The following is a 26,131-nucleotide window of genomic DNA, read 5'->3' as shown; positions in this document are numbered from 1 at the left end:
TAGGTATGTATTTACTGTCATTTTATCACTTGTTTTATGATTGTTTTGTAGTTATCTGTTCCTTTCTTCTCTTGCTCGATTCCCTTGTGTTTTAATGGCTTTGTTTAGTGATATTCTTGAATAATTTCCTCTAAATTTTTTTTGCATACCTATTGCTGATTTTTGATTTTTGGTTATCGTTAGGTTTACATATAACATCCTGTAAATATAGCAGTCTGTATTAGGCTGATGATTACTTAAGTTTGAACCCATTTTAAAAGAACTAAATTTTTACTGCCTCCACATTTTATGCATATGGTGTCATATTTTATATCCTTTTATTTTGTGAATCCCTTGGCTGATTTTTGTAGATATAATTGATTTTACTTCCTTTGTGTTTTAACCTCTGTGCTGGTTTTATAAGTGATTAATCTACTAATTTTATTATGTTTTGCATATCTGTGAAATCTTTTCCTAATTTTCTTACTCCTGATTATGGCTTTTACTTTCCATTCAAAGAATTTCCTTTAAAAGAAAAACTCAATTTTAATGTTATTTACAATAATATAGTCACCAATGAGAATTATTGATGGAAAAAATAAATATGCCTGAGTTTACTCCCCTGTGGATATATTTAACAACAAAAAAGATTGATTTTTTTTTTACTTTTTAATTTGCTTTGTTTAATAGTAATTATACTATAGGACTTTAGTGAGTAATAAATAATACAATACATGAAAAGCTCAACATCAATCTGTATACATAACAAACTGAATACATGTAATATTGAACAGTGAATATAATTATGATAATAATGATGCATATTAACTTAAGAATGAATGTTATCTAAGTCATCTTCTTTTATTTTCTCAAATTCCAACTGCTGTGAAAAAGAGTTTCTATTTTTCATCAACACTTGCTCTAATAAGACTTTTAAATTTATGTCAGACTGATGGGTATGAAGTTGTACCTTCTTGCTGCTTTAGTTTGTATTTCCCTGAGTTCTAGTGCTGTTGAGTTCTATAAATTAACCACACATTTTGCCTGTTTTTTTAATTAAAATATTTTTAAATTGAGGTAAATTATATAAAATTAAATTAGTTTTAGGTGTACAACATGATTTGATATGTATATATTGCAAAAGAGTACCATAATAAATTTAGTTAACATCCATTACCATACATAGTTATAATTTTTTTCTTCTGATGAGAACTTTTAAGATCTACTTTCTTAGCAACATTCAAAAGTACAATACGGTATTGTTAACCATAGTTACCATGTTGTAAATTACATCTCCAGTATTTATTTATCTTATAACTGGAAGTTTATAACTTTTGACCATCTTCACCTCTTTTCCATTCCTTCCCCAACTGACCTTGACTCTGGCAAACGCATATCTGTTCTCTGTTTCTATGAGTTCTGAGTTGTTTTTTTGTTTGTTTTTTTTAGATTCCACATTTAAGTGGGCTTATGATATATTTGTCTTTGACTGGCTATAAGGTTCATACAAGTTGTTGCAAATGGCAGGATCCCCCTCCTTTTCGTGGCTAAATGATATTCCACTGTATATATAACATATATAGCATCTTCCTTATTCATCCATTAGTGGAAACTTAGGTTGTTTTCATGTCTTGGCTGTTATAAATAATGCTGCAATGAACATAAGGATGCATATATTTTTTTGAGGTACTGATTTATTTCTTTCAGATAAATACCCAGAAGCAAAATTGCTGGATCATATGGTAGTTTCATTTTTAATTTTTTGAGTAAACTTTATACTATTTCTGTGGCAACTGCAAGAATTTACATACACATCAACAGAGAACAAGGGTTCCCTTTCCATCACTTCACCAACACTTGTTATCTCTTGTTTTTTTGATAATAGCCATGACAGGTGTGAGGTGATATCTCATTGTGGTTTTAATTTGTGTTTCCCTGATGATTAGTAATGTAGAATACCCTTCCCTGTACTTTAGCCATCTGTATATCTCCTTCAGAAAATTGTTTATTCAGGGGTGCCTGGGTGGCTCAGTCAGTTAAGGTTCTGCCTTTGGCTCAGGTCATGATCCCAGGGCCCTGGGATTGAGCCCCATGTGGGGCTCCCTGCTCAGTGGGGGACCTGCTTTACCCTCTCCTTCTACCTGCTGCTCCCCCTGCTTCTGCTCTCTCTCTGTCAAACAAATAAATAAAATCTAAAAAAAGAAAAAAAGAAAGTTGTCTGTTCAGATTCTCTGACCATCTTATAATGTATTTTTTGAGTTTTGTGAGTTCTTTGTATATTTTGGATATTAACTCCTTAACAGATATATGATTTGCAAATATTTTCTCCCATTCAGTAGGTTGTCTTTTCATTTTGTTGACAATTTTCTTTGCTGTGCAGTTCTTAGTTTGATGTCAACCCAAATGTTTATTTTGTTGCCTTTACTTTTCGTGTTAAATCCAAAAATAATCACCAAGACTGTGTCAAGGAGTTTACTGCCTACGTTTTCTTCTAGGAGTTTTATGGTCTCAGGTCTTGGGTCTTGTGTTCAAGTCTAATTCATTTTGAATTGAATTTTTTTTTTTTAATTAAGAGAGTGGTCCAGTTTCATTCTTTTGCATGTGGCTCTCCAGTAATCCCAATACCATTTATTGAAGAGACTGTCATATTCCCATTGTTTATTATTGGCTCCTCTGTCATAAACTAATTGACTAAATTCATGGGCTTATTTCTGGGCCCTCTATTCAGTTCCATTGATCTATGTGTCTGTTTTTATACAAATACCATATTGCTTTGATTACTATAGCTTTGTAATATAGTTTGAAATCAGGAAGTGTGATACCTTTAGCTTCATTCTTCTTTTTCAAGATTGCTTTGTCTTTAGGGTCTGTGTGGTTTCATATAAATTTTAGTATAATTTAATGTTTCTCTGGAGTGTATAATCCATTGGAATTTTTTTTTTAATTTAAATTCAGTTAGCCCATATATAGTACATCATTAGTTTCAGATGTAGAATCCAATCATTCATCATTTGCATATAATACCTTCCACTGGAATTTTGATAGATAATGCATTGAATCTGTATAGATTACTTTTGGTAGTATGGACATATTAACAATATGTTTTTCAATCCATGAGCATGAAATATCTTCTTCAATTTCTTTCATTAGTGTGGTATATTTTTCAGTGTATAGGTTTTTCACCTTCTTGGTTAAATTTATTCTAGTTATTTTATCCTTTTTGATGCAATTGTAAATGGGATTGTTTTCTTAATAATTTCTTTCTGATACTTTGTTAATAGTGTATAGAAATGCAACAGATTTTTGTATATTGATTTTGTATCCTGCTACCTTAATGAATGTATTTATTAGTTTTAATGGTATTTTGGAGGAGTCATTAGGGTTTTCTAAATATAATGTCATGTAATCTGCAAATGACAGTTTGATTCCCTTTCCAATTTGGAGGCCTCTTATTTCTTTTTCTTGCCTAATTGTTCTAAGAAATTCAATACTACATTGAATAAGAGTGGAAAGAATGGTCAGCCTTGTCCTGTTTCTGATCTTAGAAGAAAAGCTATGATTTTCTTGTGGTGTCCTTGTCTGGTTTTGGTAATCAGGGTAATGCTGGCTTTGTACAATGAGTTTGGATGCTCCCTCCCCTCTATTTTTCGAAAGAGTTTAAGAAGAATTGGTATTAATTATCCTTTAAATGCTTGGTAGAATTCACCAGTTGGTTCATTCCCCATTAGGTCCCAGACTTATTTTGAGGAGTTTATTGATTACTGATTTTTTTTTTAAGATTTTATTTATTTGACAGAGAGAGACACAGCAAGAGAGGGAACACAAGCAGGGGGAGCAGGAGAAGCAGGCTCCCCGCGGAGCAGGGAGCCCGATGCGGGGCTCGATCCCAGGGCCCTGGGATCATGACTTGAGCTGAAGGCAGACACTTAACAACTGAGCCACCCAGGCGCCCTATTGATTACTGATTTAATCTTCTTAGTAGCAACTGATCTGTTCAGATTTTCTGTTTTGTTTTGTTTTGTTTTTTTAAGGATTCACTCAGCAAGTTGTGTTTCTAGGAATTTATCCATTTCTTCCAGGTTGTTCATTTGTTCATGTATATTCCTACAATCTTTTGGTTTCTATGGTATCAGTTGTAACATCTCTTCTTTCACTTCTGATTTTATTTAATACCTTTCTTTCTGTCTCTGAGTCTAGTAAACATTTGTTGATCTTATCTTTAAAAAAAAAACTCTTATTTCCACTGATCTTTTTTATTGTCTTAAGTCTCTATTTCATTTCTTTCTGCTCTATCTTTATTTCCTTCTACTTTTTCTTTTTTGCTTCTTCTACTAAATGTAGGGTTCTTTTGTTTTTTTTTTCTAGTTGCTTGAGGTGTAAAGTTAGATTGTTATTTGAGATCTTTCCTGTTTCTCAATGTAGGCATTAATTGCTATAAACTTCCCTCCTAGAACTGCTTTTGTTGCATACCATTAGTTTTGGTGTGTTTTGTTTTCATTTTCATTTGTCTCAAGGTATTTTTTTATTCCTCTTTTGATTTCTTCTCTAATTGGTTGTTTAGTAGCGTCTTTAAGCTCCGTATATTTTTGAATTTTCTGATTTCTACTTGTAATTCACTTCTAGTTTCATTTTAGTGTTGTCAGAAAAGACATTTGGTATGATTTAAATCATCTTAAATTTATTAAAACTTGTTTTGGCCTAACATATAATCTATCTTGGGGAATGTTCTATGTATACTTGAGAGGAATATATATTCTGTTGCCTTTGGATAGAATGTTCTTTATATGTCTAAGTCCATGTGGCCTAATGTGTCATTTAAGACCACTGTTTCCTAATTGATTTCCTATATGGATGATATATCCAGTGATAAAAGTAGAGGATTAAATTCTCCCACTACTCTTGTAGTGCTCTCAACTTTTCCCTTTAGGTGTTAATATCTGCTTTATATTTAAGTGCGCTTACATGGGTGCATATATATTTACAATTTTTATATCCTCTTGTTTTATTAACCCTTTATAATTATATAACAACCTTTTCTCTTATTACAGTCTTTATCTTAAAGTCTATTTCATGTGATGTAACTATAGCCATTCTATTCTGGCTTTCTTTGGTTAGCATTGCGTCGAATATCCTTTTTCGTCCCTTCAATTTCAGTTTGTGTGTGTGTCCTTATGTCTAAAGTGTATCTCTTGCAGGCAGCATACACCATTCTATATCTTTTGATTAGAGAATTTAGTCTATTTACTTTTGAAGTAATTATTGACGGTGTACTTATTGCCATTTCGTTATTTGTTTTCTGACTGTTTTGTCATTCCTCTGTTCCTTTCTTTTTTCTTTGTTCTCGTCCTTTGTGATTTGATGATTTTTTTTTAGTGGCATGATTAGATCTCTCTCTCTTTATCTTTTGTGTATCTACTATAGGTTTTTGCTTTGTGGTTATCATGAGGCTTACATAAAACAACTTCTAACAGTTTATGTTAAGATGGTATCAACTTAAGTTTGAATTCATTCTAAAGCTCTACTTTGTTCTTTTCTTTTTTTACTCTTTCCCTCCGTTTTATATTTGTGTCATAATTTCCATCTATTAAATCACTTTATATCCAACTTTACTTGAGGTGCTATTGCTTTTCAGAGTTCTCCTAAATATATCACACACTATAGGTGGGATAACCATGTAAACAAAAAACAAAACCAAAAACAAACATTGACATATCTATCCATGCAAATATTCACCCAAGTCATTTGAATTTAACATCAATTAATATAAGGGACTACACTGAGTAAATGTCCTCTTAGATTTTAAAATATAAATAAGGATTATTAACTGTTAATATTAACTATAATTATAAAATATAATCAGTTTTTTTTTCATTGAGTGTTTTCGATCAGGGAGTCACTGCAAATATCTCTAAAAATCTCCTGTGAACTTTGTATTGATGTGTTTTGCAAAGAAATAGAATATTTAAGGTATAATCCATTATGTTTTCCTGGAGAATGGAAGGCACAGTAAGATGTGGATATAATAGATTTCTGCTTAGTATTAAAAAATGTCTGAAGAAAATGCCACACATACATAATTCCCTTGTGCTAATGCTATGGCTTTTTTTGTCCTTAGTGGAGTTGGCTTTTTAGTCTCCCTCATCTTTTTTTTTTTTTTTAAGAGATTTATTTATTTATTTATTTACAGAGAGAAACGCAGCAAGAGAGGGGACACAAGCAGCGGGAGTGGGAGAGGGAGAAGCAGGCCTCCCGCCAAGCAGGGCGCCCAATGCGGGGCTCGATCCCAGGACCCTGGGATCATGACCTGAGCTGAAGGCAGATGCTTAACGACTGAGCCACCCAGGTGCCCCGTAGTCTCCCTCATCTTGAATGACATTTTTGTTGTGCAAATGTCTCTTCTATTTAGGATGTATGCATTCTTTGTCTAATATCTATTACTACAACATTTTGGAACAACTCTGTATTTTTTTAAATCAGTATTTGCACCACATATTTCATTTTGCTTTGGATCTAAGATTTTTAAATGTGCATCTGAATGCATAAATATGCAAAATAAATTAGGGTATGAAAGGAAAATAATCACCTAAGTGCAGATTTAGAGTGAAATTGTGTATGACTTTTATTTTAATTAACAGAGTATTTGCAAAATCAAGCATATATGTAGCATAGTCATTGTCTATAATAAATGTTAGATGTATATTGTCATTATTTTCTCAAACATAAACTACAATTGGGCCAATTTCTTAAATAAGTATTTATCATGCTTCTGCTTTAGAGAAGCTGAAGACACATGGAAGAAAAGAAGGGGGAAGGAGTATTTTGTGCCTTCCCTATACACTTCCCCCAAATTTATTTCAATTAGAAGAATACAGAAAGATATTATACTACTGATAATTTTATTCCCTCACTCTCATCTCCCACCACCTTCATCTTCATAAACTCCCCTTGCTCATCTGCTACAAATGCATTAGCTTTCCTACTATTGTTTCTTTAATATTCCCAGCATTCTCCTGCTCGGTCTTTGAATTGCTTGCTACTTGTGCATAGAATGCTTTCCCATATGCTTGTTGTGTTGTGTATTTGACAGTTTTGTTTAAACTCCCTCTCTCATTGGGTCCTACACTTACCTCTCTATTTAAAATTGCTATCTCTCCCACCCCATCAACTTTTTTCATTTCTCTTTCCTTGCTTTAGTTTTCCCACAGTACCAATTTCTAAAATACCTTATAAATCGTAATTATATTTGTCATCTCCTCTACTAGAATATCAGCTACTTGAGGGCAAGTATTATTTTTTTTGTTTGCTTGTTTTGTTTTTCCCTGTTTTCCTCACAGAGTGCCTGCAATGTAGTAGATATTCAATATATATTTGTGAAAGGGCGCCTGGGTGGCTCAGTCGTTAAGCATCTGCCTTCAGCTCAGGTCATGATCCCAGGGTCCTGGGATCGAGCCCCGCATCGGGCTCCCCGCTCCGCGGGAAGCCTGCTTCTCCCTCTCCCACTCCCCTTGCTTGTGTTTCCTCTCTTGCTGTGTCTCTCTCTGTCAAATAAATAAATAAAATCTTTAAAAAATATATATATATATATATATTTGTGAAATGAGTGAAGAATTAAAATTTATACTAATAAAGTAATCAAATATAATTAAGTAGCATAGAACATGTCTAAAATGCTCTAAATTCATAATTAGGGGGGATTTACTATATGGTAACTTTGTTATAAATTTGTTTTTATTGAAAAGATAATATTAAAAAGTTAGAACTGCATAATTCCACAGTTTCAGCAAGCCTGTGGTAATTTTTGTAGATTATCTTTATCATGTACATAGTATGTTATTGAAACATCATACCATGTACAATTTTATGTTATTTTTTAATGTTTTGTTATTTTGTTATTTTTTCCGTTGAATTGTTTATTCATTTATTTATTTATGTTTTTAACTTCCAGTTTTATTTGGATATAATAGACATATAGTACCATATAAATTTAAGATATGATGACTTGACTTAAATAGATTGTTAAACAATTACCACTATAAGTTTGGTTAACATCCATCATCTCATATAGATAAGCAAAAAAAAAAAAAGGAAGAAGAAAGAAAAGAAAGGTTTTTTCCTGTGTAATAAGAACTCAGGGTTTACTCTCTTAACTTTCAAATATATCTTGTAGTAGCGTTAACTATAGTCACCATGTTGTACCTTCTCAGTGCTTATTTATCTTATAACTGAAAGTTTATACCTTTTGATCACCTTCATTGAATTCCTCTATCTTCCACCCCCTACCTCTGATAAACACAAGTCTGATCTCTTTTTCTATGAGTTTGTTTGGTTTTTAGATTGTACATATACGTGAGATCATTCCATGTATAAGTGAGATATGTCTTTCTCTGACTAACTTATTGTACTTAACATAATGCCTTCTGGGTCCATCCCCATTGTGGCAAATGGTAGGATTTTCTTTTTATGACTAAATAATGTTCCAGTGTTTATATATACCACCACTTTTTATCCATGCATTTATTGATGAACAGTTAGGTTGTTTCCATGTCTTGCCTATTGTAAATAATGCTTCATTGAACATAGGGGTGCATATATCTCTTTGAGTTAGTGTTTTTGTTTTCTGTGGATAAATATCCAGAAGTGGAATTGCTGGATTATATGGTAGTTCTTTTTTTTTTTTTAATTTTTTGAGGGAACTTCATACTGTTTTCCAAAGTGATGATACTAATTTACAGTCCCACCAACGGTGCCTAAGGGTCTCCTTTTTTTCCCCAAATCTTCACCAGTATTTAGTATTTCTTGTCTTTTTGATAATAGCCATTCTAATAGGTGTGAGGTGATAGTTCATTGTGGTTTTGACTTGCATTTCCCTTATGATTAGTGACATTGAGCACCTTTTATGTAGCTGTTGGCCATTTGTGTATATCTTTGGGGAAAATGTCTATTTTGGTCCTTTGTCCATTTTTAACTTTTTTTCTATTAAGTAGTATGAGTTCTTTATACCCTTTTTATTTTAACCTCTGATCAGATATATGACTTGCAAATAATTTTTTCCCACTCTATAGGTTGTCTTTTCATTTTGTTGATTATTTTGCTGTATAAAAGCTTTTTAATTTGATATAGTCCCACTTGTTTATTTTTTATTTTTTTGCTTATATTTTAAATGTCATCATTGCATTTTAAATTGCCTATAATTTTGTTATATATTTTCTTAAGAATGTCCATAAGTTTATAAAATAATTCATCAGGTTTCTGTAACATTTAATAAATAGTTTTTCTTTAACAAAATTTTAGTTTTAACTTTTTATTTTATAAATGTAAAATAGATTCTCAAAATTTCTTTAATTTGCAATTCTTTAGCAGAGAGAATAGTTTTTTTATTTGAATTTCATCTAATTACCTCAATTGTTATTTTTTCCCACTTGAAGTATTAATAGTTTGACAGCTCTCTTATAAATTACAGTGATATAATACCATGTCAACACTTATTCACCTACTGATAGAAAAAATATTTTCTATTCTATTGCATTTTTTTAAAGGTTTTATTTATTTATTTGACAGAGAGAGACACTGTGAGAGAGGGAACACAAGCAGGGGGGAGTGGGAGAGGGAGAAGCAGGCTTCCCGCTGAGCAGGGAGCCCGATGCGGGGCTTGATCCCAGGACCGTGAGATCATGACCTGAGTCGAAGGCAGATGCTTAACGGCTGAGCCACCCAGGCACCCCTCTATTGCATTTTTTGTTTGAGTTTTGTTATCTTCACTGAATTCACTGCAATTTTTGTTTGGATACATTATAATATGTCAGTATTTTCCACTGTAAATTTTTCTACTGTTTCCAAGTTAATAAAGTTGTCAACTCTGCTATTTTCCCCACATAGTTATATCTTATATATCCCCTCTTATTCATGTGATTTTTAGTTTAGAGTATGATATAGGACAGTATTTGTCAATGCAGAGATCAAAAACACATGCTATCAGAAACATACGGTTTGTTATACAGATGAAGCAGTCTCTAGTCATGAGATCTTAGGGATTATATTTTTACAAGTGCCTGAGTTGATGCCAAAGCACATTATAACTTGAACACAACTGATATTAGATGTATGGAACTCAATATTCCCCCCAAATCACTGTAATTAAAACTTTATCAAAGAACACTATACACTAAGTTGTGTTGAAAGTGTGCATAATCGAGAGATATTAAGTTTTATACCTAATTATGTTCTGAATTCTCCATGTTATTAATTTTTTCTGTTTGCCTTCACAAAAGAGAATTTTAAGTATTTTTGATTTAAAAGAATTTAGTTTTAAACTTAAAGTTTAAGGTTTTTTTTTTTAAAGATTATTTTTGTGTGTGTGTGAGAGAGAGAGTATAAGCAGGGGAGGGGCAAAGGGAGAAGCAGACTCCTGCTGAGCAGGGAGCCCAATGCCGGACTTGATACCCAGGACCCTGGGATCATGACCTGAGCTGAAGGCAGATGCTCAACCGACTGAGCCATCCAGGTGCCCTAAAGTTTAGTTTCTGAAAGGAAAATAGCCCAGCTGTCCCGTCTTTCCTTTCAAAGTGTTCTGCAATAATATCTTCTTTTTCCATATTTTGTAAACATTCTGTCAGGTTTCAAAAATGCCCTCTTGAAACTGTTCCTTGGATTTGTTTAAATTTATATATTTAACTTAAGAAATATATATATAATATATTAAAATGTTTAGTGTTTATATCCAAGAGTGATATACTAATAAGGAATCCAAATTGAAAATTTTTGGCTACAGACCTACAGTAGTGTTTGGAACACTTGCTTCAGTTACTGGGTATGCAAATCCAAATCCAGAATCTGTGTATAGTCTTGGAAAGACCTATTACTATCACCTGGAGCCATGGGTAATAGACCAGCAATGGGCCAATTTTGAATCTCTGTTATAGACTGAATGTTTGTATCCCAACCCCCATCCCCCTAAATTCATATCTTGAATCCCTAACCCCCAATGTGATTATATTAGGAGGTGAATCCTTTTTGAAAATAATTAGGTTTGGATGAGGTCGTAAGGGTGGAACTCTCATGGATGGATTAGTCCTACAAAAAGAAGAGGGGCACCTGGGTGGCTCAGTTGGTTAAGTGTCTGAGGTTTTGTCTCATGTTATGATCTCAGGGTTGTGGGATCAAGCCCTGCATCAGGCTCCATGCTCAGCATGGAGTCTGCTGGAGATTTTCTCTCTCTCTCCCTCTGCCCCTCCCCAGCTTGTGTGTGTGCTCTCTCTCTAAAATAAGTAAATAAAATCTTTAAAAAAAGAAAGAAAGAAGAAGAGACACCAGAGATTTTACTTGCTGCCATGCAGGAAGAGGGCAGCTCTCTGCAAGCCAGAAAGAGGACCTCACCAGGAACCTAATCTACCAGCACCTTGATCTTGGGCTTTCAAGACTCCAGAACTGTGGAGGAAATAGATGTCTATTATTTAAGCTCCCCGGTCTATTTTGTTATAGCAGCCTGAGCTAAGACACTCTCAGTAGATGGCCTATAGCTGTGCTTGGTTTTTTATGTTTCTGTTTGAAAAATTGTTACCACATTTCAAGCTTTGCAGTGGCTTAAATTAATTTTTTTTTGTCTACTTGTTATTTCAATGATTAAATATCCTCATGCCAATCATTTCATATACAGGAGAGAATTCTTTGAAAGAATAAATAAGGGCAACCACTTACTGGTTTCAGTTCCCTTCTGAAGTCAGAAAAGGGGTTCTTTTGAGATTATCAGCATGCCCCTTTGCTTTTCTCCCTTTAAACCCACCACGTTTTATAATGTGTCACCCCAAATTGAAATTTAATTTTCTACTTATCTAAGACCATTTTAAACCATACTGTTAATCTGTTGTCTACCACCCAGGTATTACTAAAATCCATACCATATCATTATTATCATCTAGGCCTTCCGGATGCCACTAGGAACACTGCTCTTAAGTCTGCCTATTGAGTAGATTTGGCTTTTCCTTCTTTGTTTAAGGTACAGCTGTTAACTGCAACAATGAAGCTATTTTCCAAATTAATTCTTGCCACTCCATCCTTGAGCTACCATATTTAAATCATACTGCTTATTTAGCACCCTCAGATACTGATCATGGGGAAGGGACTATTTAGATTTGGAGTTAGGGAACTCCTCAGGGGTATCTAATGTGACTCATAGTCATGCTAGTCACCTCTTAATAAATGCAGTAAGTATTCCTGTGTGTAGTGCCTGTAACGATATCCTTAATATGATATGCCCATTTGATAAGAGAACTCTTCTTTGCATTTCATTTTCTAAAATGAAGTGCTGTTGTTATATAATCCATGACATAAGTATTATTTCAAAATAATTTTTTGTTTTGTTAATAGAAATAGCTTTAATTAAAGCCAGAAAATAACCCACTAACTGTCTTTCAAAGGTTATATATTGTTAGTAGACTCAATTCTAGTCCAAAACCCCAGAAGTTGCTGCTGGGTAGCAGTCACGGGTTTTTGACTAAGTCTCCAATCAGCATGATGACACAATATAATTTGAACAATGAGACCCTAAGAAGGATGACCAACTGTCTTGATTTGTCTAGACTATAAGTTTAATACTGAAAGTCTTGAATCCCAGGAAACCTTACCTTAGGCTGCAAAAGGTTTCAGTAGACAATGTAGATGGTTGTGAAATAGCATGAAACCAATATGATGAGCCAAATATAGGGACCAAAAGCAATACCGTTTTTAGTGTCAAACAGATATGGCATAGATTATACACCTTCCATAGTCATGGTCACTCTTTTTACCAAACAGCTGATATTGGCAACCATGATTTACTGTTCACAATAATGAATCATCCATTATTGCATCATTCTAAGTGATGCAGTTTAAGTGTGTTGTAATTAATTGTAGATTAACTGTTGTGCTTTGTAATGTAATAGTGCTAGTTTCTTTATAACACTGTGAATATTGCAACAATGTTTTCTAAGAGTTCACATCATGAAAATGAGGTTGATTACAATACCAACACTAGCAAGACTCAGATATCACTGACAAAAAAGGTTAATAATTGGGTTATTTTATTATCAGTGAAAGGATTTATACAATGGTATTAGGACCAAAGCAGAGCATACTGTGTAATACACAAAAAGAACAGTTTGAGACTGGGCACGGTGGAGAGGAGAATATGAAATCAACTATATAGACTGATCTCACAAGTCTATAATGATACAGTCAAGTATTTCTTATAATAAATCAAAAGTTTTATCTCCCAAAGAGATACCAATGTTCAGGGAAAAAAAAAAAAAAATAGTGGCCAGTGAATTAGCTTGGGTATACCACATAAATGAATCAGCATTATTATATTGTTCTTTTTATTGCTTCCTAAAACTGGATACAGTTCATTTCCTGACTCAAAGATTGCAACTAAAATGTCCCCTATGGGCAAACAAAAGAAGGGATTTTGATAACAGATGTTTGGGTACCTTATAGTATTGTTCTGGGGTGACTAGTATCCCCCCAAATTCATATCTTTCTAGAATCTCAAAATATGAACCTGTTTGGAAATGAGGCCTTTACAGATGTAATCAGGTTATCTTGAAATTAGGCATACCAGATTAGAGAGTAGGCCCTAAATCCCATGACTGGTGTCCTTATAAGAAAGCCATGTAAAGACACAGAGACGCACAGACACAAGGAGCATGTCATGTGATGGCAGAGGCAGAGATTGGAATTATGTATTTATAAGTCAAGGAATACCAAGAATTGCCAGCTACCACCAGAGACTAGGAAAAGGCATGGAAGAATTATTCCCTAGAGCTTTCAGAGGGAGCATGCTGCTGCTAATGTCTTGATTTTGAACTTCTAGCCTCCAGAACTGTCAGAAAATAAATTTCTGTTCTTTTAGGCCATTCAGTTTGCAGTAGTTGCTATGGTAGCCATAGAAAACTAATACAAGTATAGAGCTCATTCTGTCATACATTACCAAATGTCATGCTTTCTGGAACATATATAGTGATGTATTAAATCATGCAACCAAAAAATGTTTTCCCCAGTTCTTAGATAATTTTACTTGAAAAATATTTAGTTTCAAATTATCTCATTGTTTCTATGAGAATTTTAATGAAACCACAGAAAACATAAATATCTTTTCAAAATACAAATTAGACTTGTTTATCTATGCATATTAAGCAGATAGTGAAAATACAAATTTTGGCAAATTTTATTTTGTCTATAAATTTCATACAAGGAAAAATAAAAATTTTGCTTGCTTTTGTTGCAAAAAATACTACTAAGATAGGGTATGATTTTCTCACCTGTGATATTGAGACTTTCATAATGAAGGTTAGGGATAAATGTGGTATGTTTACTAATGGTGCCCAAAGATATCAGGGTCCTAATCCATGGAATCTGTGCATGTTATTTTTATGGCAAAGGAATTTTGCAGTTGTGATTAAATTAAGAATCGTGATAGTGAGAGGCAAACCAAGAAACAGACATAGAGGACAAACTGATGGTTACTGGGGGGAGGTAGGTGGGGGGTGGGTTAAATGGGTGATGGTGATTAAGATGGGCATTTGTGATGAGCACTGGGTGTTGCATAAAAGTGTTGAATCACTAAATTGTAAACCTGAAACTAATATTATACTGTATGTTAACTGACTAGAATTAAAATAAAAACTTTAAAATAAAGAATCTTGTGATGATGAGATTGTCCTAGATTATCCATGTAGGCCCTAAATGTACCTATAAAATGGTTTTGATTGTTGCAAACCATATAAAAGGTGCTAAAGTGTTGGCCTGCTGTCTGCAAATGTTGGTCTTGAAATATTTGCAAAGTGTAGGAAAAAAAATTTCCTTCTGTAATCAGGAAATGTATTGAGGATGAGAATGGAGAAAAGGATTACAATAAAATAAAAATTTATATGCTGTTTCTCTAAAATGTTTGATGATCTTTGACAAAGCCATAAGAAGTCTAGAAAAGAATAAACAAACAGGATCTGAATTGATCAGTATTATGTGTAGGTTCTGACAAAAATTAATATAGTGAAACTATATTGGAATTAACACTGTCAAAATTAAAAAAAGAAAAAGAAAAATCACCAGAACATAGAGCCAAGCTAAATAGGATTTTTCAATTTCTTTACTAAAACTAATTACATGGAATAAAAATTCAATTTCTTAAGATCAACTACTTCTGTGCTCTAGAATCATTTTCCCTGAGAAAGATTTAACTTTTGATAATACTCAATGTGCTTTAGAATGTTTAAAAATGATACACATTTCAGACTTAGTCTATATAATGAGTTTATAAGTACAAATGACCTGATTGGCAAACATCTGGCAATCTACCAAAACAAGTCTAGATACAAAGTGGGCATTTTTACAGTGCAGACCATTAATTTCTAAGTCTAAAAATCTGCTTTTGCTAGTGAATAAAATTCTAAGTATTTCATGTTCAGGGGTATTTGTTGAGATTAGTTAGCTTGAAGTTATCATATTGGATTTCTATCAGGGTTCAGTGGAATGGGGGCTTGATGAGAGCAGAACTGCAGGTCACAGTCAATTTTACATTTGACTAAATTAAGTTTACCACTACTGTAAGTTTCTCTAAAAAGAAAAGGAAATGTATACATTTCTGAAAGTGTGATTTTCTATGAAAAAGAAAAGAAGGGTGCACTAAAGGATGTGGGCAATTTTGAGAAGTATTATTTAAAGAGAAAAGAAAGAGTGACATTATCTTACTATATCGCAGGACAGAAAGGAACATATTGTGCCTGAAAGACCCTAAGTTGGCTGCTATGATGCCCACCTTCCACTATCTCCACTCTTGTGATCAAGACTTGTGAGCAGGACGTGTGATTTGCTTTTCTTTATCATTAAGACTTTAAGAGTAGTTTAGGTTTATAGCAAAATTGAGGGGAGATACAAAGGTTTCCCTTATGCAAGCATAGCCTCCTGCATTATCAGCATCCTTCACCAGTGTAGTACATTTGTTACAATTGATGAACCTACATGGACACATCACAATCACCCTAAATCCATACTTTCCATTATGGTTCACTCTTGGTGTTGTGCATTTTATGGGTTTGGATACATGTATAATGACATTGATCCCATTCTGGTGATATCATATAGAGTATTTTCACTGCCCTAAAAATTCTCTGTGTTCCACTTATTCATCACTCCCCTCCACCCCAGCTCCTCACAACCAATGATCTTTTTGTTGTTTTCATAGCTTTACTTTTTCTAGAAATGTCAGAGTTGGAACTGTATATTACGTAGCCTTTTCAGATTGGTTTATTTCCACTTAATAATATACATTTAATGTTCCTCTATAACCTTTCATGGCTTGATAGTTTATTTCTTTTTTAGTGCTAAATAATATTCCATTTTCTGGATGTAACAGAGTTTATTAATCCATTTACTTGAAGGACATCTTGGTTGCTTTCAAGTTTTGGCAATTATTAATAAAGCTGCTATAAACACACATATTTAGTTTTTTGTAAGGATATAAGTTTTCCACTCCTTTGAGTAAATACCAAAGAGCAAGACGTCTGGGTGGTATAGTATGATTAGTTTTGTAAGAAACCACCAGTGGTGCCTGGGTGTTTAAGTGTCTGACTCTTGGTTTTGGCTCAGGTCGTGATATCAGGGTAGTGAGATAAAACTCCACATCAGGCTCCATACTCACAGTGGAGTCTGCTTGGGACTGGATCTCTCTCTCTCTCTCTCTCTCTCTCTCTCTGCCCCTCCCCCCCAAATAAATCTTAAAAAAAAAAATTTGTCTTCCAAAGTGGCTGTACCATTTTGCATTCCCTCCAGCAATAAATGAGTGTTCCTGTAGCTCCACATCGTCACCAGTATAGGGTATTGTCTGTCTTCCAGATTTTGGCCATTCTGATAGGTGTGTAGTGGTATCTCAATGTTTTAATTTGCATTTCCCATTTGTATATGATATAGAACGTATTTTCATATGCTTATTTGCCATCTGTATATCTTCTTTATTGTGGTATCTTTGTTGAGGTGTTAAGGTTTGTGTTCCATTTTGAATAATATTGTTTTATTGTTGAGTTTTGAATTTTTTATGTATTTTAGGTAAATGCCCTCTATCAGATATATATTTTGCAGATATTTTCTCCATTGTGTATGTCATCTTTATTATCTTGGCATTATTTTTCACAGAGCAGAAGTTTTTAACTATAATGAAGTCTAACATCCATTTTTATTTTATGTGTTGCACTTTTGGAGTCATCACCATCATCCAAGGTCATCTGTTTTCTTCTATGATAGCTTCTGGTGGTTTTATAGTTGTGCATTTTACATTTAGGTCTGTGATCCATTTTGAGTTAATTTTTGTGATCAGATATAAGTAATATGCCTGATCCAGAATTTAAAACAACAATCTTGAGGATACCAGCAGGGCTTCATAAAAGCATAGAAGACATCTGGGAGTCCCTTTCAACAGAGAGAAAAGACCTAAAAACTTGTCAGACTGAAATAAAAAATGCAACAGCTGAGATGTGAAACTGATTGTAATGACCACAAGGATAGAAGAAACAGAGGAACAAATAAGTGATATAGAAGATAAAATTATGGGAAATAATGAAGCTGAAAAGAAGAGGGAAAGAAAAATATTGGATAATGAATGTAGACTTCAGGAATATATCTACTCCATAAAGTGTAATAAAATTTGTACCACAGGAGTCCCAGAAAAAGAAGAAGAGGGAAAAGGGTGCAAAAGATGTATTTGAGTGAATTATAGCACAGCTGAAAATGTCCCTACTCTGGAGAAGGAAACAGACATCCAAATCTAGGACACACAGAGAATTCCCATCAAAATCAATAAAAGCCAACCAACACCAAAACATATTGTAGTAAAATTTGCAAAATGCAGAAATAAGGAGAAAAGTCCTCAAAGTAGTAAGAGCAAAGAAATCCCTAACTTACAAGGGAAGACAAAGAAGGTCAGCAGCAGACCTATCCACAGAAACTTGACAGGCCAGAAGAGAGTAGTATGATATATTCAATAAGCTGAATGGGAAAAATATGCAACCAAGAATACTTTATGCAGCAAGACTGTCATTCAGAATAGAAGGAGAGATAAAGTGTTTCCCAGACAAACAAAAACTAAAGGAGTTCATGACCACTAAACCAGTCCTGCAGAAAATATTAAAGGGGACTCTTTGAGTAGGAAAGAAAGACCAAAAGTGACAAAGACTAGAAAAGAACAGGGAAAATCTCCAAAAACAATGACTTTATAGGTAATACAATGACACTAAATTCATATCTATCAATAATCACTCTCAATGTTAATGGACTAAATGCTCTAATCAAAAGACATAAGGTATCAGAATGGATTAAAAAAAAAAGAAAAGACCCATCTATATGCTACCTATAAGAGACTCATTTTAGACTTAAGACACCTGCAGATTGAAAGTGAGGAGACGGAGAATGATTTATCATGCTAATGAATGTCAAAAAAATAAGCCAGAGTAGCTATACTTACATTAGACAAACTAGATTTTAAACCAAAGACTGTAACAAGAGATGAAGAAGGGCACTATAGCATAATAATGGGGTCTATCCAAAAGGAAAATCTAATGATTATGAATATTTATGCCCCCCAACTTGGAAGCACCCAATATATAAAACAACAGCAAACATAAAGAAACTCATTGATAATACAATAATAGTAGGGGACTTTAACACCCCACATACAGCAATAGACAGATCATCTGAGCAGAAAGTCAACAAGGAAACAATGGCTTTGAAAGACATACTGGGCCAGATGGACTTAGCAGATATATTAAGAACATTTTATCCTAAAGCAGCAGAATACATATTCTTTTTGAGTGCACATGGGACATTCTCCAGAATAAATCACATACTGGGTCACAAATCAGGCCTCAACAAATATAAAAAGATTGAGATCATAACATACATATTTTCTGACCACAACTCTACAAAACATGAAGTCAACCACTTGAAGAAGAAAATTTGGAAAGACCATGAATAAATAGAAGTTAAAGAACATCCTACTAAAGAGTGAATTGGTTAACCTAGAAATCAAAGAAGAAATTTTAAAAAATACACGGAAATAAATGAAAATGAAAACATGATGGTCTAAAACCTTTGAGATACAGCAAAAATGGTCATAAGAGGGAAGTATATAGCAATACAGCCCACTTCAAGATGCAAGAAAAATCTGAAATACACAACCTAACTTTACACCTAAAAAAGCTAAAAAAAAGAACAGCAAACAAAGCCTAAAGCCAGCAGAAGAAGGGAAATAAAAAAGATTAGAGCAGAAATAAAAGATAAAGAAAAAACAATAACAACAAAACAGAACAGATCAATGAATCTAGAAGCTGGTTCTTTGAAATAATTAATAAAATTAATAAACCCCTAGCCAGATTTATCAAAAAGGAAAGGGAAAGGAGCCAAATAAATCACAAATGAGAAAGATCACAACCAACACCACACAAATACAATTATAAGAGAATATTATGAAAAAATATATGCAAACAAATTGGGCAATCTGGAAGAAATGCATAAATTCTTAGGAACATTATAAACTACTGAAACTGAAGAAATGGAAAATTTGAACAGACCCATAGCCAGCAAAGAAATTGGGTCAGGAATCAAAAAAATCTCCCAACAAACAAAAGTCCAGAACCATATGGCTTCCCAGAGGAATTCTTCCAAACATTTAAAGAAGAGTTAATACCTATTCTCTCAAACTGTTCCAAAAAAATAGAAATAGAAAGAAAGCTTCCAAACTCATTTTACAAGGCCAGAATTACCCTGATTCCAAAACCAGACAAGTAGCCCACTAAAAAGAATTACAGGCCAATATCCCTAATGAACATGGATGGAAAAATTCTCAAAAAAAAAAAAAAAAAATACTAGCAAATTGAATCCAACAGTACATTAAGAGAATCATTCACGGCAATCAAGTGGGATTTATTCCTGGGCTGCAAGAGTGGTTTGGTATTCACAAATTAATCAACATGACACACCACATTAATAAAATTAATAAAACAAAGTATAAGAACCATATGATCCTCTCAGTATATGCAGAAAAAGCATTTGACAAAGTACAACACCCATTCTTGATAAAAACCCTCAACAAAGTACGGATAGAGGGAACATACCTCAACATCATAAAGGCTATATACGAAAGATGCTAATATCATCCTCAGTGGGGAAAAACTGAGAGCCTTTCCTCTATGTTCACGAACAAAACAGGAATGTCAACTCTCACCATTGTTATTTAACATAGTAATGGAAGTCCTCACCTCAGAAATCAGACAACAAAAAGAAATAAAAGGCATCCAAATTGTCAAGGAAGAAGTCAAACATGATACACTATGATGCTATGATGACATGATACTCTATGTAGAAAACCCAAACGACTCCACCAAAAAATTGCTAGAACTGATAAATGAATTCAGTAAATTTGCAGAATACAAAATCGACATACAGAAATCTGTTGCATTTTTATATACCAATAATGAAGCAGCAGAAAGAGAAATGAAGGAATCAATTCCATTTACAATTGGATCAAAAACCATAAGATACCTAAGAATAAATCTAACCAAAGAGATAAAAGATCTGTACTGTGAAAAGTATATAACAATTAGGAAAGAAATTGAGGAAGACACAAAGAAATGGAAAAACATTCCTGTGCAGTAAACAATCAACAAAACAAAACATGCTCATGGATTGGAAGAAAAAATATTGTTAAAATGTCTATACTACCCCAAACAATTTACACATTTAGTGCTATCCCTTATCAAAATATCAACAGCATTTTTCACAGAGATAGATCAAACAATCTTAAAATTTGTGTGGAACTGCAAAATATCCTGAATTGCCAAAGCAATCTTGAAAAAGAAAAGCAAAGCTGGAGGCATGACAATTCTGAATCTTCCAGCTGTATTACAAAGCTGTAGTCATCAGGACAGTATGCTACCAGCACAAAAACAGACACATAGATCAATGGGACAGAATAGAAAACCCAGAAATGGACCCTCAATTCTGTGGTCAACTAATCTTCAACAGGCAGAAAAAAAATATCGAAAGAAAAAAAGACAGTCTCTTCAACAAATGGTATTGGGAAAACTGGACAGAAACATGCAGAAGAATGAAAATGGACTGCTTTCTTATGCCATATACAAAAATAAATTCAAAATGGATGAAAGACCTAAATATAAGACAGAAAACTATCAAAATCTTAGAGGAGAACACAAACAACAACCTCTTTGACATTGGCCTTGGCAACTTCTTACTAGACATGTCTCCTGAGGCAAGGGAAACAAAGGCAAAAATGAACTATTGGGACTACATCAAGATAAAAAGCTTCTGCACAGTGAAAGAAATGATCAACAAAACTAAAAGGTAACCTTCAGAATGGGAGAAGATTTGCAAATGACATATCTGATAAAGTGTTAATATCCAGAATCTATAAAGAAATTATCAAACTCAATACCCCGCAAAAAAAATCCAGTTAAGAAATGGACAAAAGACATGAATAGAAATTTTTCCAAAGAAAACATCCAAATGGCTAGCAGACACATGAAAAACTGCTTCACGTGAGTCATTGGGGAAATACAAATCAAAACCACAATGAGACACCACCTCACAACTGTCAGAATGGCTAAAATTAACAACAGAGGAAACAACAGCTGTTGGTGAGGATGAGGAAAAAGGGGAACCCTCTTATACTGTTGGTGGGAATACAAACTGGTGCAGCTCCTCTGGGAAAAGTATGGAGGTTCCACAAAAAATTAAAAATAGAACTACCCTACAACCCAGCAATTGCACTACTAGGTATTTACCCAAAGGATACAAAAGTATTGATTCAAAGGGACACGTGCACCCTGATGTTTATAGCAGCATTCTCAACAATAGCCAAATTATGGAAAGAGCCCAAATTTCTATCCACTGATGAATGGGTAAAGAAGAGATAATGTATAGGTATGTAATGGAATATTACTCAGCCATCAAAAAGAATGAAATCTTACCATTTGTAATGACCTGGATGGAACTAGACAGTATTATGCTAAGTGAAATAAGTCAGTCAAAGAAAGACAAATACCATGATTTCACTCATGTGGAATTTAAGAAACAAAACAGATGAACATGGGGAAAGAAATAAAGAGGGAGGAAAACCATAAAAGAGACTCTCAACTGCAGAGAACAAATTGGAGGTTGTTGGAAGGGAGGTGGTTGGGGGATGGCTAAATGGGTGATGGGTAATTAAGGAGGGCACTTGTTGTGATGAGCACTTACATATAGCACCCAAATAACTGGGTGTTATATGTAATAAATGAATCACTAATTCTACTCTTGAAACTAATATTACACTATATATTAACTAACTAGAATTTAAATGGTTTTGTATTTTTTATTTCAAATTCCATTTGTTTATTGTAGATATATAGGAAAGTGATTGACTTTTGTATATTAATCTTGTATCCTGCAACATTGCTATAATCCCTTTTTAGCTCCAGGAATTTTTTTGTTGATTCTTTTGGATTTTCTACATAGATGATCATATCTACAAACAAAAACAGTTATTTCTTTCATATTTCTTTCATCCAAATCTGCATAACTTTTATTTCCTTTCTTGACTTAGTGCATGAACAAGAACTTCTAGTATGATGTTGTAAAGGATGGATGAGAGGGGTCACCCTTGCATTGTAGATGATTTAAATAGGTCAGCTTTAAGTTTATCACCATTATATTAGCTGCAGTTTTTTTTGTATATATTCTTTCTGCAACTGAGACAACTATCTTCTATTCTTTTTTTTTAGATTTTATTTATTTATTTGAGAGAGAGCAAGTCCGAGAGAGAGCACAAGCAGGATGAGGGGAGAGGGAGAAACAGGCAGGGAGCCTGATGTGGGACTTGATCCCAAGACCCCAAAGGCAGACACTTAACTGACTGAGATGCCCAGGCACACTTCTATTCTTATTTTACTGAGAATTTTTCTCATGATTGTTAGATTTTGTCAAATTGATTTGATCATATGACTTGTTCTTTTTTAGTCTGTTTATATGATGGATTATATTAATTGTTTTTCTAATCTTGAACCAGTCTTCCATACCTAGGATAAATATGACTTGATCATGATGGATAATTCTTTTTATACGTTGTTGGATTTGATTTGCTAATTGAAGTTTCCTAAGAATCTTCCCATTTTTGTTGGGAAATGTGCCATAGTCAGATTAATTATCTATACACTGGAGGTCATATGATTAATCAGAATCTATAATTTAATATTAGCTTGATCTTCAGATTGTGAATGAACATATATCCTCAAAATAATATATTAGTACTTCCAAATTAATTAAGTATACATTTCTTCTCTAAAGACTCTGGCAACAAGGAGGAAAATTTAAATATTCCCGTGAAAGCACAATATTGTAAACTCTAAATGTATATTAGAGTTTGTCTCACATGATTGCACATTGGTTCTAGCTTTCCCCCCCAATTTTCTTCTTTTTAAAGAGTTTTTTGAAATGGTTATTGAAAAGTAAGCATTAGCCAGATTGAACACAGAATACTGATCCTCTGAACACAGAATATCAATCTCTCTTAGTTTCTTGCATAGTTTGAATTAATACCTTAATGGACAGAACTGATGCTATTGAAGGCAAACCTCCATGTTGTTCTATATAGCCTAAAGTTAACCCCTGGATTCATCACCTTTTCTCCAAGGCCATACTGGACTATTAAATAATTTGTGGGTACTTACAGACTTGCCTGTAATATATCTTTCATTAAAGCTGAATTTTTTTTTAATTTATTTGACAGAGAGAGAGAGTGCACAAGTAGGCAGAGCAGTAGGCAGAGGCAGAGGGAGAAGCTGGCTCCCCGCTGAGCAGAGAGCCCCATGTGGGGCTGGATCCCAGAACCCTGGGATGATGACCCAAGCTGAAGGCAGATGCTTAAGAGACTGAGCCACCCAGGTGCCCCTAAAGCTGAAATTTCTTGATTCTTCTCAAGCTATATGATATTGATTTACATTAACCACTAGGGTGCATAGGTAATTTTAAAAGTTCCTCTTGGTATAAATATTAAAACAGAACAAAGAGCAGATTTGAATAACATCCATTTTCCAATGGTTTGGAAAAGGATATAGATTCCCATTTAAACACTCCCATTAAAATAATATACTCTGGAAAGGGTAAAATAGCAATATTTCTTCTTAAATTTTTAGATAACATTTGTTCTTAAAGTCTTACTTTTATCCTGCTCACACTTTGAGGTCTTAAAGCTGTATCACCATATCTTCCTAACATAATTCTATTGCCCTTTAAGTTTTGATTAGCAGGTTTAGTTATGGCATTACTTTATGCACCAGTGTCTAGCAATTCCAGTAAAGTTTATTCCCCATAACTGGACAAGGCAAATAGACTTGGGTTCCCTGCTGGGGTTGTACTAAGAGATCCTAAGCCATCCTGCCATTCAAAATTATAGCATCTCCTTTAATTTAATTGGCACCATTTTTGAAGGGACTCTAGATTCCTCCTTTGTGTTATCATTTTTAAAAAATTCATTGTGGTCTTTGTGCAATCCATATTAGGAGTTGGTAGAGCAGCTAAACCACTTATTTTTTTATAGTGACCCATTAAATTTTTAATAGCTACTCCATCAATCTCCTCCTTTTTTAGTCATTTTTAACTAACTATCTGAAAACTTCTACCTGGTTTAATTGTCCCCAGGCTATTTCATCCATTTTATTTGTATTGTTTACTTTCTTTTGAAATCCTATTTTTGCTTTATTCAACTCCATTCTGGGGAAGCTCAGCAAGGAAGTACTTCACAACATCTATCACATCATTCTGCCTTATGTAACCTTATTCTGACAATAAGGTCACATAAGGAGTCCAAGCAGTTGGAACCTCTTTTACCACATAATTTTTTATCAAACATCACTTAGTTCAAAGGCATAGAATTAGGGAATACTTTGGTATTATTATAAAATCAATCCATGTATGTTTGCATTTTCCACATTTCAGCAGCCTCAGAAACAACATTCCATTTAGTTGCTTAGGATGGATATGAACAATTTCCTTCCCAGGCTATAAATTACATATCTCCATTTTTATCTCACTCAACAGATTGGAAGTTTATCCATCTAGCTATATTTTTGCAAAAGTTGAAGTTAATGAAAATCCTGAGTAAGACCAAATGTGCCTTTTCATTTGGTAATATCTAGTACAAGGGAAATAGCTCCCTGATCATCATTGCTGAGGACCTATTTCAACAGCATCTGAGAAGAAAGCTACTGATAGTATCCCACAATTTGTGTTGATTTTTGAATCAGTATTCCCATGTTTTAAGTCTCTTAATTCCCATCTCCTGTGACCTCTCTGATCTTTTCAGTGATTTATTATTGGATGAGAACCATATTTCAATCTAAGAAGATAACTGCCTATCTCTCACGTTTGTTCTTTTTAACACACAGGATCAGGAACTATAATTTGGAGGCCTTGGCAGCCTTGAGATTTTTATCAATTACTTTTGTTTTCTTGAAAGCAACCAAAAGCAACCACATTACCATACTAAGTGTCTGACTTCCCCCTTGGTTTGAATGTATTTTTAATCCACTTAGCTACCCTCCCTGACCACCCATTATGGATCTACCACCTCCGATTTCTGTTGATACGTGTTTCCTCCTTTCAGTAGTCACAATGATTGAGTGAGGACCTCAAAGCAGAGGTTGTCAAGAAGCCACTTTGCCTTTACAGATTCTCCATTCTGCCATTCCTCATCTTTTTCCCAAATCAAGACTTAGCAATTATTTATACTATAGAGTCAAGAGTATTACAGTTACCTTGCTCACATTACTAACAGCAGCAATTGAACAGTCAATAATTGAAAGAACATCCACAGGGTAAACTCATGGAAGGTGTTCATAAAGATAAAGGATATGGTACAGCGAGAGAAAGAAAGTACAGGAAATCATCTTAGGGTTCAGAAAACTTCCAAACACAACCCCTAGAGATTTTCCTCAGTGACGTAGAATGTGTTTCATCTTCAAACTATGTGATACGCTTTGCTTTCTGGGGATCCAAAGCAAAGTTGTTAAAGGGATCTTCTAAAACCAACTAGGAAAGTATCTAAAAGCAGGCTGTGTAACCAGTTAAACAAGGTGTAAAC

The sequence above is a fragment of the Neomonachus schauinslandi genome, chromosome 2, assembly GCF_002201575.2.
Source record: "Neomonachus schauinslandi chromosome 2, ASM220157v2, whole genome shotgun sequence".
NCBI lineage: Eukaryota > Metazoa > Chordata > Mammalia > Carnivora > Phocidae > Neomonachus > Neomonachus schauinslandi.
This window is presented reverse-complemented; position numbering follows the sequence as displayed.